At 39.8% G+C, this 20,220-nt stretch overlaps 1 long non-coding RNA gene across 5 annotated transcripts in view; it reads right to left on the reverse strand.

Moving 5' to 3' along the window:
- The window catches only part of LOC125307400, a 37,829-nt gene extending 18,095 nt beyond the window's left edge, over positions 1 to 19,734 (reverse strand). Inside the window, exons 1-2 of one of the 5 annotated variants that reach the window (XR_007195707.1) lie at positions 19,662 to 19,734; positions 3,885 to 3,985 (exon numbers count right to left, since the gene is read on the reverse strand). This is a non-coding gene — a long non-coding RNA (uncharacterized LOC125307400). Of the gene's footprint in view, positions 1 to 3,884; positions 3,986 to 8,835; positions 9,135 to 13,255; positions 13,380 to 19,661 lie in introns of those variants that run through there. The other 4 variants (XR_007195709.1, XR_007195712.1, XR_007195705.1 and 1 more) reach the window with 4 other exon arrangements.
- Positions 19,735 to 20,220: the final 486 nt, after the last annotated feature.

Genomic DNA, 20,220 nt, shown 5'->3' on the forward strand with positions numbered 1-20,220 from the left:
GAGGCAAGTCCTCTGGCATGACCTTTATGAACTGTCCCTCCATAGTGTTTTGTGCTTTGTAATGAAATTCCACTTGGTAAGAAAGGTGGTGGGGGAAGCTGGAGAGAGACCTCGCCACCCATTATTTGGATATAGATCACAGATCTTATTGAATGTCTAACAGAAAGACATTCCTGCTAAGTTGCTAGGTCTTCCAATAACACCACCCATCCCCCGGCGGCACACACACACACACACACACACACACACACACACACACACTCCTTGTTTGAATTAGCCCTCTTTTATATTATGTTGAAGAGAGAATGTGTCTTGCCCCCCACCATCCCTCATCCCAGACACGCACACTCAACCTCACACACACACACACACACACCAAGTCCAAGTTTGCTTGGGAGTGTGAGAAACCAACAGTAAAGATCATGGACAAAAGGGGAAGTGTGGCTCACAGACTTCTGTAGCAGAGCTGGACTGCAGATAACACATTAAAACATATTAAAATATGTTCAATTATTTAATATAACTGATGTGTTATTTAGATCTGTGTATGATTATTCAATACAATCGCTTCAACTTAAATGGGTTAGTGCAGTATGCGGGGAGACCCTAATAATACGCTTTGATAAAGGTTGAGTGCTACTTTTTCCTTCACAATATGTGGCATGTTCAGTAATTAAAGTAGGACAAGACTTCAGGCGTTCCACTCTGCCCAAGCCTCTACAGTACCAGAATAGTAGGGTGCTCAGTATCGGGCCACCCAACTGCCCTTTCTTCAGACAGCTCGTTAATGTGCACAAACTCCATTTTGCCCCCCCCTCCATTCTTCTATGTATATATTAGCAATGTGACTTGACCCTTACAGACCCAACTACTGTTCTCTGTCTTGCTGGGCGTGGGAAAAAGAGAGCCACTCTTTTCACAGCTGCTGCGTCCGTTGCCGTGCACCCGTGGAGGCCAGTCGCACATCACCATCCACCGCACCGGCCCCCCTGGTACCCCTCTACCCACCCACCCTCCATCTCCTGTCTGCCCCCTCCTCCCCTCCTCTGGGCTCTCCCCTCCTCTTCAACTTTCCCATTCACTGCCTAGCCGGGCCCTTTTCACCAACAACCCCACACACACACACACACACACTCTCCCCCACCCTCTTTGCCGATCGTCTGGCTTCATAAATACATCTCATTATTCAAGCTCTAGTTTGCATAGAAATGTCAAAGGGGCCTCTACCTCTGTCTAGCTGAGCAAAGCCTGGCATACTCAAACAAGTGCTAAGAAGATGAAGAAATATTTAGCGAAAAGCTAAAAAACAAATCCCAAATACACCATGGATTGTGTTTAGGCGTTTGTCTCTGTTTCCCCTCCCTCCCTTCTCCCACTTTTACTTCACTCTTGAACATTTATCAAACCCTGACATCACTACCGTGGACTATTCTCCATCTTTCTTAATCTCTCTCTCTCTCTCTCTCTCTCTCTATCTCCCCCCCTCCTCTTCCCCCTCCATTCCCACCTCCTACGATGCTACTGGGGGAAGCCTGGCTATCATCTCTTGCATGAGTTTGTAATCTGTATCAAGAGGCGTTAGTCACAGTGGTGTTCCCCACAGGCCCTCGGTCCACAGCTCAGCCTGCGGGCCCCGGGCTCCAGGGCCGCCCGGCGCACTCCCTCGTCCAGACTGATCTGCACTCGGCTCACGTGGGGCCGGCCACATCATTTAAATCAACTCATGAGAACAACCATGCGGAACACTTTATGCATACAAATCCACCCATCTGGGGGGGGGCGATTCAGTAACTGCTTCTAAAAAAATCTCTCTTTTTCTTTCTCATCTTTTGCTTTTGAACATTTCTACCGACATCTCAGACTGTGTATAACTTTTTAGAGCCATCAAATTTGACCTTGCCTTGAGCACAATGGCATTTAGCATCTGCTAAATGAATAAAAAAATTGTAAATGGTGATTATGCACTACACATTATTCCAACGTTGCTTATTTATTTTTCTTCAGTGCTACAGCTGAACATTTTGTGAATGATTATCTAAACTCAAATGCTACATAATATTCTTTAATGTTTATGCTGCAGGCATTATCTCTATTCCCAGGTTTTAATCATACATTTTTGCAACTTGTGCTACTCAGCTTGTAAGAGAATGCCTAATAAGATTGATATGGTGGACATGTTGTTAGTGCAGAGCAACAAAACGAAACTGAAAAGTTAGTTGCTTTCATACAAACAGTTTCTCAGGGTACATGGCTAAAGGTAACAATTATATAACATCCTTAAATGTATGACATTATAAGATGAAAGGAAGATAAAGAGAGACCAACAGAGAGATAGAGCAGATTCTATTGAAATGATCATGTAAACTAGAGAAATAGAGAGAAAATTAAGCAAACATGGAGGAAGACAAGAAGATGTGTCTTCTCTTAGCCTGCGGTCACGGACATTAAATCTGTTTCATTAGCAACCAGTTAACTCAGAGTTTGTTCCATACACCCTGCTGTACACAATACCTCTGTTGGACAGCCTTTATTATTAAAAGAACATTGCTTCTGAGAAACACTTAGTCATCTTTAGGATAGCAAGTCATTGAAATACAAGGAGAAATTCCAAATGTACGCTTAATGTTTGTTCTCTGACTGACATCACTACTATAATCAGTATGGTCTTATATAGCTCACCGTAAATGTTAATAAATAAATAAACATCAGAAAGGCAATCGTATGCCAAACATTTCTGTGGAAACTATTCCTTTCAGTGTGAGTCTTATTTCCTTTCCGTACACACTGCTACACCTTGTCTTAAGCAGGAAGTGAAAGTTCATGGGCTGCATCCCATATCCATGCACCAACAAACAGGCTCGTTGGCTCAGCACCCCCGCACACGGTGAGCGGAATAATACCCACAGCATTAGTCTCAGGGTTTGGCTTACTGTCAATTTAATTAAGCTCCCTCTGCACCCACTTTCCCAACTGCACAATTAGACAGAGGAAAAAAAATTCAATCAGTTTTTAAACGTCTTCCTTTGGGATCTCAAAAGTTCTTCTCTGTTTCAGTTTTCTAGACTCTTTTTTCTTATAAAAATCATTTCATCTCATCAAACAAAAGAGAGAGAGACGGAAAGCGAGAACAAAGTCTCTTCAGTAGGCTGCGACATGGTGGTGGTGGAGGGGGGTGTAGGTTGGGGACATTTGATGAAAAGCAGAAGTAAAAGACATGCAGGGAGCCAGTGATGGTGTGTATTTGTGAGTGTGTGTGTGTGTGTGTGTGTGTGTGTGCGGCGGGGAGTTTTTGGTGAAAGACTCCAAAACTCCCCGTCACACCCCCACCCTTCACACCCCTCCTGCTCACTTTCCACATGAGCACACACCTTAGGCCTCGGCGCTGCCACAGAGCCTCTCAACACTTAAAGGGATAAACCACAGGCACAAGGACCTGCCGAGTGGACTAAACAAACACTCACCCTCACTACACTCTCTCCAACAAAACCAGCCCACTGGCAAACTGGATCAGACTGTTTAACTGTCCAGAAGAGAAAAAGGATACAATGACATTTATTGGGGGAAAAGAGGGGGTGGGGGGTGGGGGTGTCCTGAGAGAGGAGAGGTATGAGGAACTGGGATGGAGGCAAAGGATTTTCCGGCTCCTTCCAGATTAATCTGCACGGACAGCTTTGATTTCTCAAAAGTAAGGATTTTACAACAAGGACCATGTATGTTAAATAGCCTGTTGCTTCTTTGCTATAAGACTTGATATGAGGTTTGGAATGTTCAGCACTACCTCACTTTACCATTTACCATTTCCTTGTTAAGAGGGAGGCACCTCACTCCTGTTCAGCACACCGGTGACAGAGCTGTAAAAAGAGACTCTTTTGACAATGCAGTACCTGTGTTGTAAAGAATGCTGCACCCTTTGGGTCAGGACTGCCAGCGTTACAGGTCCCAGGTGCCTCTGCCTTCCCCCCCTTCAGCGTCTCTCCTAAACCTGCTGGTAAAACAGAGAAGCATGGATTAGTATATTACAGTTTTAGAGTTTTCAGGGTATCCCAGGATATTTTCAGGGATTTTTTCAAGGTATGAAGCGATCTTAGGTAAATATGTGATAAGGCTCACTAGTCACACAGTACTGGGTACGTGGTGTGTAAAATAACATTGCATTGGTGAAGGTTTTACCACCCTATATACCTTTGTACACATCAGTCAGTGTTTGGTCACTTCCAAGAGTTTGTCATTATTTTAGTTGTGCCTCAGACACAGTGCTTTCCTGTGGTGTAGTTTCTTAACATGCATTCAAAATACATTTCTAATTCTGAAGGTTATTAAAACAGTCTTCATTTATTCTTCAAAAGATATCTTTCCGGTTTAGCCAGACTTTGTGTTCATAGCCAGATTTAACATATCATATTTTGGAGTTTTGGAATTATATATGGTTGATGGCTCTGTAATATATAAAAACTAAAACAACAACGACTAAATACAGTGTGAAATAATTTTCAGGTCGGGAAATTAGGTGAGAACTTGCTCTTGTTAGTGACAGTAGCAGTTGAAAATACATCTCACTTTTGTTGCTGAGGTCTAACCTGGAATTTCACTAACATTTCAATCACCTAAAAACATGCAAGAGTTCTGGATGTGTTTCTTACATGTAGCTTTGCTTAAATATACATGTATCTTTCAGTACAAATACAAGTGCATGGGAGCATAAAAGCCTCCTCTACTAGACAGTGATGAAATTACACTACATACTAAAAAAGCGGCATAGCCTTTCAAATGTTTCCTGCAAAGACAATGTTAGTTTTAAATCCTTCTTGTAAAAAAGACCCCGGTATAGAGACAGATATTGAAGAGTACATACAAGATGGAGTGACAGGGATATAGTAATTCAGACCATGGTAGCCAGGATAATACAGCCATAAGTCTTTGAGTATATTGCCCTCACTCTGAAGGCTGACCCAGTTGTACTTCTATTAACCTTATACCGCCCTCCTAAACTATGGACTGGCTTTCGACCAGTTTTCTGAACTTATGTCGCTCATCATCACTAGCTATGATGGGATAATTGTAAATGGCGACTTCAATATTCATGTCAATAAGACAACTGATGCTAAAAGCCAGTAAGTTCCTTAATGTGTTGGACAGTTTAGAGCTAAAGCAGCATGTTACAGGACCCACCCACAACCTTAAGCAACACCCTCGATCTAGTCATTTCCAGAGGGATAGAAGTCACAGACTTATCAGTAAATGATATAAATATGTCTGATCATCATTGTGTATCTTTTAATATTGTACTACATACTCCAAAAATTCATCCAAAATTGCAATCAAATCATGACTCTTGGACATTAGAGCAGAACAGCAGTTCATAGCTCTTATAGACTCCATAAATTTAGATATTTTACATCATCCCATTGATCAAATGGTAGAGGCTCTTAATCGTGAATTAGGCGCTCTGCTTGACAGAGTGGCACCCTTAAAGACTAAAAAAAGGCCCTGTAGCAAACTGACACCTTGGATGAACGAAAATATCCATGATCTAAAAAAGATCATGTAGGAAAGCTGAGAGAACATGGAGAAAAAAACTAAGTTACAGGTTCACCGTGCCATTCTAAAAAAAAAAATTGCAAATTATAATAGAGCTATTCGGAATGAGAGGAGGAACCACTTCTCTAAGGTAATTGCTGAAAACAGTAGAAACTCTAGGGTGTTGTTCTCTACCATTGATAGGCTATTGCATCAAACACCTTTTGACACACTCAGTCAGGCATCCTCTCTAAGATCTGAAGAATTTTGCAGACTTCTTCAAAACAAAGTCATTTCTATAAGGGAGGCTATTGGTAACACAAGTAATATGTTTGATAGTACACCCAAAAACAGCCCCCAAAATTAAGGTCCTTTAGCACTATTACTCAATCTGAGCTTGGTAAAATTATAACTCAAACCGGCTCTTCAACATGTGTTTTAGATCCAATCCCCTACTACATTCCTCAAAAAGTATATGAAGGCTTAGCTCCCTTTTTCTCAAGGTAATAAATACCTCATTAGAAACAGGTATATTTCCAACTGCTTTTAAAACCGCTGTTGTGAAACCTTTACTTAAAAAGTCAAAACTTGACCATACCAATCTGAGCAACTACAGGCCTATATCAAATCTATCGTTTTTGAGCAAAGTACTTGAAAAAAGTTGTTTGCAATCAGTTAAATACCTTCCTCAACGAAAACAGTATCCTTGAAAAATTCCAATCAGGTTTTAGATCAAATCACAGCACAGAAACGGCTCTAGTAAAGATAGTCAATGATCTCAGACTAGCTACCGACTCAAACAAAGTCTCAATCCTTATTCTTCTGGATTTGAGTGCGGCATTTGACACCATTGATCATAGCATCCTAATTCACCGCCTTGCAAAGTGGGTGGGTCTCTCTGATAATGCTCTAAACTGGTTTCAAAACCTACATTACTGGCAGAGATTTTTATATCAGTCTAGGAGATCATGTATCTGAAAAACATGACTTGCCTTTTGGTGTGGCCCAGGGGCTGCCTTGGTCCCCTGCTATTTTCTCTATATATGCTCCCATTGGGAAACGCCATAAATCAGCATAATGTAAACTTCCACAGCTACGCAGATGATACCCAATTGTATCTTTCTGTGGAGCCAACTAACCAGATGGCCTTTGCTCCCTCACTGCATGCCTAACCTCCATTAATCAGTGGATGAGCAAAAACTTTTTGAAACTAAATGATGACAAAACAGAGGTACTTCTGGTTGGACCAAAACTAAAGCTGAGATATTATTCTTAGTAATCTGGGGAACTTGGCACACCAGGTCAAACCAAAAGTAACAAGCCTCGGTGTCATCTTAGATGCAGAGTTAAGTTTTAAGCCCCATATCAGTAAAGTTACTCAGACAGCCTATTTCCACTTGAGAAACATTGCCAAAGTGCGCCCTTTTTTAACTCAACAAGATGCAGAAAAGCTAATTCAGCCTTTATCACTAGCAGGTTAGACTACTGCAATGCACTTTTCACTGGTCTTCCCAAAAACATCTAAAGAAATTGGCACTCATACAGAACTCTGCGGCTAGACTTTTAACTAAGACTAAGAAGAGAGAACACATCACCCCTGTGTTGGCTGAACTGCACTGGCTCCCTATTTCCTATAGAATTGATTTTTAAGGTTATGTTAATTACTTACAAAGCTCTGAATGGCATAGCACCTTCATATATCTCTGAGCTTTTAATATCTTATCAACCACAAAGGAAACTTAGATCATCCAATTCTAATCTTTTAATCGTTACCCAAAGTGCCCCACAAACAAAGTGGAGAAGCGTTTATCCATTATGCCCCAAACTATGGAACACCCTGCCTCTGTACATCAAGCAGGCGAGTTCAGTAAATATTTTAAAAAAGATCTGAAAACATACCTGTACAGGAAAGCTTTTAGTTAACTCATCTTATCCTGTAGACTACATTTTCAGATTATTCTACATCTGCTACTATTGGGGCGAGCCAGCCAGAAGCGGATGGGCTCCCCTATTAAGTCAGGTTCTGCTCAAGGTTTCTTCCTGGAATATGGGAGTTTTTCCTTGCCACAGTTGCCATATGGCGTGCTTGTGGGGGGTAAGAGGGTTAAGGCTGCCAGTCTTATGACGTCATTTTCTATATTTTTGATATGTTGCTGAGTATAACATAAACAGCAAAGAAAAGTGATTGATAATGACTGACTGACTATTATTGTGTTACATGTTTCAAATGTAAAGCACTTTGAGCTGCATTCTGTGTATGAAAGGTGCTATACAAATAAAGCTTTATTATTATTATTATTATTATTATACTACTGTAAAAATGACAAACTCCAGACTAGGGTTGAACCTCATAGAGCCTTAATGTCAAAACACAGAAATCGCAACGCTCGTACTCAAAGGCTGGTTACGGACAGAGCCTAGCGGAGTCCAGCGCCCCCGAGCCTCCTTCTCGTCCCCACGGTTTATCGGTACCAAGGCAGCAGTCCCCGAAGTCTGAGGAATTAGTTTATACTTTCGGTTCTCTAGCTTTATGATATTGGATAAACTCATACAGCTAGATAACCAAAGACAAAAACTAACCCATGCATCTTAAAGGGGCCGTTCAGATGGTGCTTCTGTTGTGGTCACATGGAGCCAGTGCACTCCTAAGTGTGTGTCTCGCTTCAACCAATTCCATCTCTCTCTCTCTCTCTCTCTCTCTCAATTCAACCCCCAAAAAAAAAAAAAAAATAAAAAAAAGGATAATGTTATTCATTGTGAGGGGACAGAACTCAATAAGTATGAGACAGAAAGTCTCTTTTTAAACCTAGACAGAACATAATTTATTGTACTAATTACTATAGTTTAGTTCACACATCTCTGTCTCTCTCTCTCACACACACACACACACAAACACACAGAGAGGAAGTTATTCACTTTATCAAGTAGGGCTAGGCTATAGAAGGTGTACAGGCTGTAAGGTTTCAAGACTCACGTCCTTGCGTAAAAAACAGGTTAATTATGAATCAATTTCTCCTGAGTCTCTAGTCAAAGCAAGCTACACGGTTGCACTAGTCTACAGTCATCAGTAACACAATAGCTATATACAGCGATTATATGTATATAAGGTTTCGAAAAACCTTCAATAGTTCTACCCCTGACGTTAGCCTACTTCAGTACAAAAGCATCGTCTCCTAACATACACCTCATAGCCACTGTGAAATGTCGAACTACCATCACTAGTCACCATCACAATCCAAAGTCTCCAAGCTCTTCAATTAAGTGCTACAGCCCTGTTTGAGCTCATATTGCCTAATCATCTTGTGATAGTTTACTCACCCATCTACCACGTTCCAAAAACCCATAGAAAGCACCATGGTCTCTCTTGTCTTGGTAGTCTAGATAAAACTAATCGGTGCGTCATAAACTGTGCTATGCAGGCCCAGTGTAGAGCGCATCCAGAGCATTCTTGCTTAGCGTCCAAACATGGATGGAGGAGATCAACCAACCGTTCAGTTCGTCACCGGGTTGTACTGACAAAACTAGTGTCCTACCGGCAAATGCACACCACGCAGTAGGAGCGCTCACGATATGTTAATATTGGCCGGCCCCCACGGTCTGTTTCCCCGCCCCAACACAGACACACACATAGGCGCGCACACATACACGCTCGCTACATGTTTCGTGTATCGCCAGCACATTATGAGCACCACCACTGTATCATGTGGTGTCGGCTGAAAATATTGAGCGCCCTGGACTTGAGAGCAGCTATAATAAGCTGCGTAAAAGCATAAAAAGGCAGAATAAGATTCCCGGGGCTCCCAGACCCCCTCAATCAGGCCAGGAAGGTCACCTCGCCCACAGAATAGTGATGGGAGCGGCCACGGTCATCATCAGAATCAGCTCACAGACCTCCTTCACTGAGTCTCCATGCAATTCAGTTTCAAAATGAAGAACACATTCAACATCTTCTCAACCTGAACCTAAACATGTACATCCAGTCAACGCGTAATAAAATATCTAGGCTGGAAGTGTAAGCGGCCCACATTTGTGAAACATGTATGGTGTGTGTCATTTTAATGGTGGGCATGCATTAATTAAGACCGTGAGAGAAAACGCTCCTGGAAAGAGCTGTGATTTGCATAAGAATAAAGCCCCTGACAATGACCGTGCTTTTGAACTTGCTCTGAATAAAAATGTGCAAATAGCCTACACATGTTGAAATATTAAGCGACTACTGCGCTTTCATACAAAAATGACCAATGAGGAACGCAACTCCTCAAAACTAATTGTCTGGTTAACGCCAGAAATAATAGAATTAGAAAATGTACTATACATCTTTAAATTCTTTCTGCGATAACAATTCTTGTTTGGCTATGTTTATGATACACTGACAATGCTGAAGCTAAATAAGCTAAATAAAATTACAATTATTATGGAAGCAGATTGCACATGCTTAGCCACACACACACACACACACACACACACACGATGATAACAATGCAAATTAAATAATTGTAACATTACTGCTGTATAATGAATAATGTGGGGCTGAAATGGGATACCGAGTGAGTGGAATCTCCCAAAATGTCCTTGCTTAGGGTGCTGCAAAGAGGAATGTGCCACTACAAGGAGGGCAGGGGTGGGGAATAAATCAAACATTTGAATAATACACATTCTACCTCGCCTGCCTATTTCACTGTAAATCCACACATGCGCAGACATCCTTGTCGTTTAATGACACAGAGGCCTTGTGTACATAAAGCTTTAACTGAACACGTACTGAATACCGTTTTAATCATAATGAGAGTTTTCAGATAGTCAATAAAGTTACTATGTATGCCTCTACACGTGGAAGCCTGGAAATTAGCTTGGTAGCTTGAAAAGATGCTACCACAGCAGAGCGGAGCGCCATATGGGTATCATTGGATAATGTTTAGATGAATAGGCCTTTTTTTCCAATTTTCGAGCACACATAGGCTTTATCAAAACTAATTCAAAGCTAATTCAAGACAGTGATGTCTGTACACGACTATTTTAAGGTGAACACGGCAACAAACTATTTATAATGATGGTTGATGGTTGAAGAACAACTAAGCATCTATTTTATAGGGTGTGTGTGTGTGTGTGTGTGTGTGAGAGAGAGAGGGGGGTCTGTACAGGAGAATATATATATATATATATATATATATATATATATATATATATATATATATATATATATATATATATAAATAATGGAATAATATTATCATGTTATAAAAACAGTGCTTCTTTAAACATTAAACTTGTACAAATATAAATGTGAATTGAATTAGGCTACACTTCGTTCATTGTAGCAAACTTTAATAGCATTAAGTCCACACTTTGTCTTAATTTAGCCAAAAAATATATAAAATAATAGAGTGATCTACAATAGTAGGCTATGATCTAAAGCTTTACACTCCAGCCCTGTTGCTTATTTGGATATTATAAGACTTTTAAATAAAATACCAAATGCCGAAAATGTTCAGTGCTTCACAAAACAACGACATAAAACACACACAAAATCTGAGACACAACATTTCACTGTTTTAGTGTAGGCTATTTGGGTCAATAAGTGCAGCCTTATTGGGCTACTTGGCATAGCCTAACTCCATGGGATCTGTTAGGCCTGTATGAGTAGCCTAACCTACTGAACATGAAAACTAATCGTTTGAGCAAACCGCTCTTATCCAAATTAATTTCCCGTAAATCTATCGCCTATTTTTAAGGGAGTGTTATATTATTTCGAAAGGTTGGTTTTAAAGGTGACCAAAAACAAGTCTCATAAAATACAAAAATAACAGGAATATATGACTATATTGAGAGCATTTATTTTTTGCCAGTAATCCACTCCACTGTGGGTCATTCATCTGAAGATGAAATGTGTTCACGTTGTGTTTTTCAAAAACACATTTTTCATTAAACTCTTTTTCCATTGTGTGCTTTGTCTAGGGCTATTCGTGAATACTCGACACCACACTAGGTCTACTATGGGACCAAAAGCATAAAGTGAGGGCCGTGAGTCGTCCATGCAGCGCCCTACAGTAGCCTACAACCAGCTGCAGCGCGCGCTGCACAGGCCTGTTTGGCGGGCTCTGTCCTGGGTGCTGAAATCTAGCTTGCTATCGTAATGTGACGGAGCGTTGCTGAGGGTACACTGGGAACTCGTTCTCATACAGTTGTAACATATATTGGTTTGGATAATAATTGAGATATTCGATCTGTATTCGATTCGAGGCCTATACTCATTGTCTTAACATGTTCCGGTGTAGGCCACTTGTGAATTTGAATTCTAAAAGTGTGTGTGCGTCTAACCGACGTCTGTCGATTTTTATCACTTTTTAACCTTTGGCGTAAAAGTAGGCCTAGTTATATAATATGTAACGTATATGATGATAATATGTAATTTACACACAGTAGTTACATATTAGCAATGTGAATTAACAATCCATGTTACCAATGGATACACATAACCTATACATTGACGCCACTATAGGAATTACAAGATTTGTGTTGGTGATCTATTTTAGTGAAGTATTTGTATTTGTGGAGGGCCTATTTATGCTGTAGTGTGCCTAGGCTATTTATGAAGTGACGCCTTATATGACACCTACATAAGCCTAAACATGCTAGCTCTAGACCTACTAAAGCCATACTGACTAAGAGGAAGGCTCCCTTATTTCAGAATAAAACACTGGTATTCTCGTTAAATCAATTATATTCTTAATGACACATCAGTAACTGAAACACATTGCAGGCAGGTGTAGGCCTACACGATAGGCCTACGTCTACCTGTTGCTCAGGGGTAAAAACACATGGACTTCTTGGTGTCATGGACTAGCAAACCTTACCCAGCCAAAAGACCCACAATTAGGTCTAGGCTACTTAGATTCTATTTTGATAGAGGAGAAAGTTCATATATGAAGTGAACCGGCTAGTAATTAAAGCAATAAATTATGTTCTGTTGCGGTTTAAACAAGTACTTTCCTATTGACTCATACTCAGTGAGTTCTGTCCCCTCACAATGAATAAAATTATCATTTTCAATTTTGGAGAGAGAGAGAGAGAAAGAAAAATCCTTGCATAGTTACCAGAATCCTCTTCAGTCTATTGTTGGCCTTCTCTGAAACGCCTCTCAATGGCGCCTGAGAAAACTCAGACAAGTGACCGGGAAAAATTAGCCCCCAAAGAGAGAAGTCAACATCAAGTTCAACAACGTGCTGTTGCTGATTTGCATAACAATATCGTCTGGAACCAAGAGGACCCACGGACAAACGGGTCTGGGCTAGACCTCGCCCCCTCCTTCCCTCCCTCAAAAAAAGCCGCAACACTTTCCCATGCCCTACACAATCGCCTCACTATTGTAAAATTCAATAGGCACGGCACTTGTATATTTAAGCAGAACATTACTTTTGCCGTCATCATCTCCGACCTAATAATAACCAACTATGTAGGCTACGTCACCGTGTTTTAGGGAAAATAAAAGTATGTAGGTTCTAAATGAGCATCATCAATACATTACAACCTAAAACAAAATGCCATTCCATCAACTTGGTTACAGATCAGACAGACTGAACTGGTTTGAACTATATTCCACCGTATAGTACAAGTCAAACACTTGAGCTTTGGGTTTTAGGCTACTTGAAGAGTAGCATGGCGACTTATACATCGTTGAGTTAAACTGTGAGTGAGCGAACTGAAAAGGTGTTCATGCAGGAACAGATAACCTACTTACATGCAAAGTCTGTCCAAATTATCCAAAAATGAAGCACGATCCTTGGTGAACCGGGAAAACAAGAGTTCTAACGCGCGGCATCAAGCTTCAATTTGATTCCGGTGTGACACCAAACTGACACCAAAACTGCAACCATCCAGTCAGAACAAAGTAGCCTAGTGACAGGCCTACTGAAGTATTTAAAAATACGCTTCTTGTCTCGACATGGACAAGCTAAGATCGTTGCTCCAATTCGGTCTGCTTCGAAATGGATGTGTCCAGTCTTAACAGGGGAGGCAAAAGAGAAACAGCGAGATGGGTTGTGATCCGTTGTTGGTCTCTCCCATTGACTCACCATCCTCCTCCTCCTCCTCCTTGGTTTTCTGGCGAACGTGCCGAGAAAAATAAACGACACGGGCTTTCTGTGGTTTTTGTCAAAACTCCGCATTTTTTGTCCCTCCTCAACATGGGTACGACTTCCGCTCCTTGTCCTAATCTAAACTGTATATCGTTTTTGTTTCCTATCTCAGTAGTGAGGAAGAAAGAGAGAGGGAGTGTGCGGGTTCCGTAGAGCAGAGAGGGAGACAGAAGGAGAGGCAGCAGCGGACGCAAGAGCATGTGTGAGTGTGGGAGAGAGAGGGGCGGAGGGAGGTGGGGGTAAGGCGACCTATCAATTCTGCCATGTGGAGAACATTTTCAGAAAATAATATATGACGGTCCATATAGCGTCAGTCTAATTTATCTGGGCGAAAATCTAAAAGTCTACAAGATATGCCTATTTTCTTCAGTGGTGGAAATAAAATGTAAATCTAAGCCTATGTGTGAGAGTAGGCTATTGTCCAACTAAAAGACCTTGATAAATTCATGTTTGAACCTTAATCAAACAAGGCTCCCGCATTTAATTGAGTTCTATTACTTACGCTGTGTTTGGTGCCGTTTTGGCCCTAATGTAACACACATGGGAGACTCGTTGATGGCTGACGCTGTCCCTTTGCTTGTTGGAGGTAGTCCTAAATCGTGCGCTGGCGCAAGGTGGGGCATAAACTCACGGCATAAACAGGTAGTCTTTAAAGTTGAGATGTGTCAAATGCCAGGTGCATACTAAACGAAAAGGTATGCAAGAATATATTCATTTGTAATAACTAGACCCTCTCTCCCTCCTTCACACACACACACACACAGATGCGCACTTACGCACGCACACACACACACACACACACACACACACACATACCTCTCTCTCTCTCTCTCTCTCACACACACACACACACACACACACAGTGACCTCTTGAAATTCACTTAATTCGTCTAATGTCTGTACTTGTTACTTATTGCTTGATTGTCTGTACTTGTTACTTGTAGTTTCTTTATGCCACGCTTAAGGTTGAATTTACGAAGGTTAAATTTAAAAACATTATAATAGGCCACTGCATCATTCGACATGGTAACGTAGGCTATTATTTCTTTCCTCAATAATAATTCAACAATACTGAACAACATCCAAAAAGATCCATAAACCTTAGGCTACCAAACCTAAACGCAGCATACATTTCAAATACCCTAAAGTGATAGCCAGTATTGAATACACAGCTTGGTTGCGTTAAAAAAAGACCAAAAAGCCCCACATCCATATGCTTCTGAAATAAAAAGCCACAATGAATGATGCTATCTAACGGGCATATATTCAAATACGCATCGCAGTGTGGTCACGTGGGTATTTGGAGGGCGTGGGGGTTTTGCATAAGGTATCTACATCATTAACAGGCCAACGCCAACACATATACGGCCAAATCGACTTAAGTGCATGATACATGTTAATGGATACTATATGTATCCGCTTATTATAGGCATACAATTGAAACACATTTAGAAAAACAGTTTAAAAAAATGTTATTCATCTTTATAAATAATCTCAGCTAACACTACACATAGGCTTCTGTTGCCATACTGTAAAAATGCGACAGAAATATCGCCACCCATTGGTGGTGTGAGCGGGCACTATTGACGAGCTTTGACGCTATTTTTGACCGATCACCTGTCAACGACGATTGTTTATACAGGTTAAAGATGTCCCCCTTTTTACATAGAAACTAGGCTACTGTCCTAGCTGTTCTGTCAACGCTCCGGGTATTTAAAAGCCAGCAAAGCAGAAATACACAATAGCATGATTAAGCCTATAGTATAGTTTTGGTAGCTGAAGAAGATTAGACTGGGCTACAACCAAACGCTTAATAATGAGAGAGAAAATATGATTGTTTGATCGATGTGTTGAAGAAGTCTAAGACAACAGTGCTCTAAGATTTATACAATAGGTCAAGGTATTTCAAAAGCAGACGAATGGCAAACATACTAATGTTAGGCTATGATGGTACACTACATAAAACAGGCATAAACAATGCTATCCTCACTGAAAGGCCATTTCCAAAATTAAACTGAAACAAAATACATGATCACGTCATTGGCAAACTATGGCGTATAAAATAATGCTTCATAATTTCTCACAATGTAGCCTACATCATTGTAAAAATACATTTGGAATCTGAAACTAGGTTAAGCAATGCAGACAATTACAGGCTAATATTCTGTTCCTTTGGCTAGTAATGTTATGCGAGGTCTATGTGAGCATCTGAAAGGAAAATATTTTGGAATGTGTGAAGCATTCCTGTTACAATGTCGTGCGATTATTCAGGCGAATCATTGACCGTAAACAGAGTCACTTGAAACTTGGAGATGGTAAAGATAATTTTCACAAATACTCAGAGAAAGTATTTCAATGGTCATTGGGAGGAAATCAATAAAATACCATATATGTTTTTAATGTTCACTCATCTTGACTGTTATAAATAGCCAATATCGACACTTTCTTCATAATCTCAGTAAAGGTATGCTATATTTTTTCTTGTCGAAATTCACGAATCACGAATAACACAACTATTTTTTACTGTTGATGTTACCGCAGGCTGCAGCTGTGTGATCTATATTTCTATGAACATATCAGAATTGTGTTCATTTAGATTTTGCAATAGGCTGCTCATAATTTGTAAAGATATTATTGCTGAAATAATAGTATTTTTTATAATAATATTTTTTTCATCTGAAAGGATTATGCTGTGAAAGAGAGATGCAACGCTGCATAAGATATGTGTGTATATGTTGTGCATTGCTTATTGACTGCAATGTAAAAAAATGCATGCAAGTCAGATTGATAAGAGATGAAAAAGAAACTTTAAAATCACTAGTTATGAGTGAACTTTCCTCAGTTTAACCAACTGATGCTGCTCAATGCATTTTCAATGGCTTGCCCATGTTCTGTTCAGTTTCACACTATAGGAACAATATCAAATACAGTAGTTTGAACACGAAAGTAGTTGGTATATATTTTGCCTAATGAATTCGTTGTGGTCATATGAGCCATTGGTTCTAAGGAGAAATAAAATATTCACCAGATAACTGGTGAACTGTATAGACAATCAATACCACTTTAACATTTAACACAATCACAAACATATTTGTACTAAAATGTCGGCCTAGATGTTTAATCTAAAAGGTAGCTGTGTAGTTCCAAATTAGACATATGTGCCTGACCAGACATTGTCAATGATAGCACTATACCCTAACATGAGCCACAGCAACTCAGTATGACTTATCTTGCCAGTCCAATCTGCAAGAGATTTATAGTATTTGGTTTAACAGTAACCTGCTGAAACAGTGGATTACTGTAATTAATGTGTGTAGTGAATTATTTTACTTTATTTTTTCTTTTAGTCTATCTTAGATGATTCATAAATCTCACTGTGGATGCACTGATGACAAAAACAAAATTGTCAGTAGGATTCAAAGTTTGTACCTGTTGAAAGGGTTGAGATATTTTTCTTGATAGTTTTAACCAATTAGTCATCCTGAAAAGGTCAAATGTCTTGTAATGCATTTTCTCCTTTTCTCTTTCCATGCCCCCTAATGGCACAGAATGAGCAGACAAGCTTAAAATAACTCATTCTGACTAACTCCAGGTCCTAGAAATAAAGGAATAGTCTAGAGATGTGTTTTAATCTAATCTAAATCTGCAACAAACGTTTTCTCCACAGACAAGAATGTTGATCAGTCTCTGTTCACTAAAAACAGAAAAATCAACGCCTTCAAAAAATCTGTGATACTGGAAGTTAATGGACTAGTGTAAAATGCCACAAATAAACAAATGTTTTTGGAGAAAAATGTCTTGACCTATCCAGTCAAAGCAACAACACTTATAAGTATCATGGTGAGTGGTTCCTAAACCAGCTCCCTTAGAGGGCACGACTGTGTGTAGTTTGGTAATGGGCTATCGAGTGGCATGCTTTTATATAGCATAAACATTTGCATGAACCACAATGAGTTTTCAAGCTAGAATGACTTTAAAACTAGGGAAAGCTAGATAACATACCTGGGGCCCTAATTTAAATGATGGGCAATGAGCAAATTCCCTGAATGAGCAAAGTGTCCGTGCATGAACAAAATCCATCCTGTGTGCCGTAGGCATATGTCACATTTGCACTGGGAGGAACAACATTTCAATCTGCACTGACACAGCATTTTGTTTTTTATCTTTGCAAATATACACAAAGTAGGCCTACTGACAAATAAATGAAATCTGGATCTGAAATCTGTTGTGTGGGAGCGCTGGGCTGACCCACCAATGTTTGTACTTCAATCTTGCTCATGGTACTACTGTACATACACTACAGATTTGGTATTAAATTATAGCTTTATTTAGACTTTGCACTTTGCCTGCCATTCAAATGAGGTACCTGTCTGTACTCAGACAGTCTGAGTACAGACAGGTCTGTGGAACAGATTGACTGTGAAACAATTTCAGATTGATTTGCTCGCCGCTCGATTTGGCTTGAAATACAAACATCACCAATAGGAATAAATGTGTTTTTCACATTCTATTATTTTAATCTTTAGTATTGTATTATTAAATCTTCCCACGGTGAGAATAATTTGCCTGAACATAGCTGTCATGGGCCTATACCATTTTAATTGGCAAGTATTAGCCTATATGGCGATGCTCCTTTTGTTCTGGAAAATATATTCAGTACAGTCTGATTTACCTCTATGCATGCACCCTGATGCATAGGTCTAAAACATGTGACCTGATCAAAGTCAACCTTCACTTTGATACTCCTCACCTGAAGCCCTCAAGGAGTGGCTATATGAGTCAGCCATTTCCCCTGTGGCTACATGCATATTTAGATTACCCACATCAGCCATTTTGCCACTGTGTATTTACTGTAATACTGCTTTCTATTACTATGCCCAGGGAGAATGCAATGCTGTCTAGTCTTGAAAATGTTTCTTGTTATCCATACTCCTTTTGTGCAGTACACAAAGAGTGGACATATGCACTGCTTTTTGAGCTTTTTCTAGGCTGGTCAAACTTCAACTAGCATACATTTTGTGGTGTAGGCCTAGGCTACTCCAGAAGCATAACTTACATCTAAAGCATAAGTAGAGAAATACATGAAAGCATTTTGAGGTGAAGAGGTGTGCTGACGTCTTGTAAGAGTCTGTGAGATTGATTTAACCAGGACTATGGTTAACATTTAAATCGAATAGTAAAATATTCCAATGCCATCAATATTCAAATAACCTACTGTCACCTGCATATCAATTCTGATTAATTTGTTTAGGAAGACGATATCATCGCCGCCTCACTGCTAGCATGCAGTAAGGTCGTTCGATCTCTGATAGGCTTAGCTACAGTTCAGAATCCGACAGTGTCAGAGCCAATCAGCGCTTCAAGAGAACGTTTGGTAAGGAGAGTAGTTTAGGCCTACTAATGACAAGGATTAGAGTGACTAATTGCGTCCCAGTTTGGCTCTATTCATACCCTGTATTTGTGCAACGAAAAGCGCGTAATGTTAGCTAAAAGGAGATACAAGGCGTATTTTATTCCATGCTAGGTTATGTATGCAACTTTTTAAGAAGAAAATAACGCGTTTAAAAAGTAAGTTAATGTGTAGCTTACAGAACTATTTTAATTATAGGCTTGCTAAATATTGAAGAGAGAGTTATGATGATAAACGAAATTCAAGCTAAAGAAACATTGATGTAAACTTAAAATATTTATTAATAGACCTAATTAATGCACACGTTCTAGCCTACAATAATGAATGTAAATAATTGCTAACTCATTGAAGATAATCTTGAACGAAAACCATGCTAAATAACACTAACGTGTTTATCAATGGGACTAATTAATGTAAACAGAAATATAGTTCTAGAGGATGTTTCCGCCACACATTAAAAATATAGTCCAAATAGTGTGAAATAGTTGCAAAACACATTGAAATGACCGTATTTGTCAACATCGAGCAAAATAGATATGAATCATTGAGGGCTTTTATAAGTGTTGAGTTTAACTAAATAATAATAAAAAATAACTTACATTTTTTTCTTTGCACTGCTAGAGATGTTGATTCGTTGCTTTCCATGTGAGAAAAGACTGATTCCCGTGCAGCCTTTGAGTTTTAATTCGAAGCAGGCTGGATTTTATGATAATAAGGCTTGACACCAACTTGTGCATCATAATAGCAGGGGTCAGATTCGCGCCTTGGTTCCCATGCAGTTCCTGCGGTCAAGTTCAAGCTCAGAATTGCAGCCATGCCTTTGCAGGGACTTGTGGCGCATTGCCATGCAAGTCGCGTCGCCAGCTACACACCACGAGAGCGATTGTTGGCCTTAGAAAATCACACAAGTCTACCATGGGACATGCCTTGTGCCTACATAAAGTAGGGCTATTCAAAGTAAAACTCCGCAAATCGAAACGAGAACTATTATGCACGAACAGCAATGCCATAGCCTAATATCAACATCAATACAGGCAAAATAATCGAATTGGCAATGCAATTTCATTTTTATTTTTCTAATATTGTTTTAGAACTAATTAAGGGACAAATTATGGCATCTAATGTCTACACCCATTCTTTATTTATATTAACTCCATA

This window comes from Alosa alosa, chromosome 1 (genome assembly GCF_017589495.1).
Source record: "Alosa alosa isolate M-15738 ecotype Scorff River chromosome 1, AALO_Geno_1.1, whole genome shotgun sequence".
Taxonomy (NCBI): Eukaryota; Metazoa; Chordata; class Actinopteri; order Clupeiformes; family Clupeidae; genus Alosa; species Alosa alosa.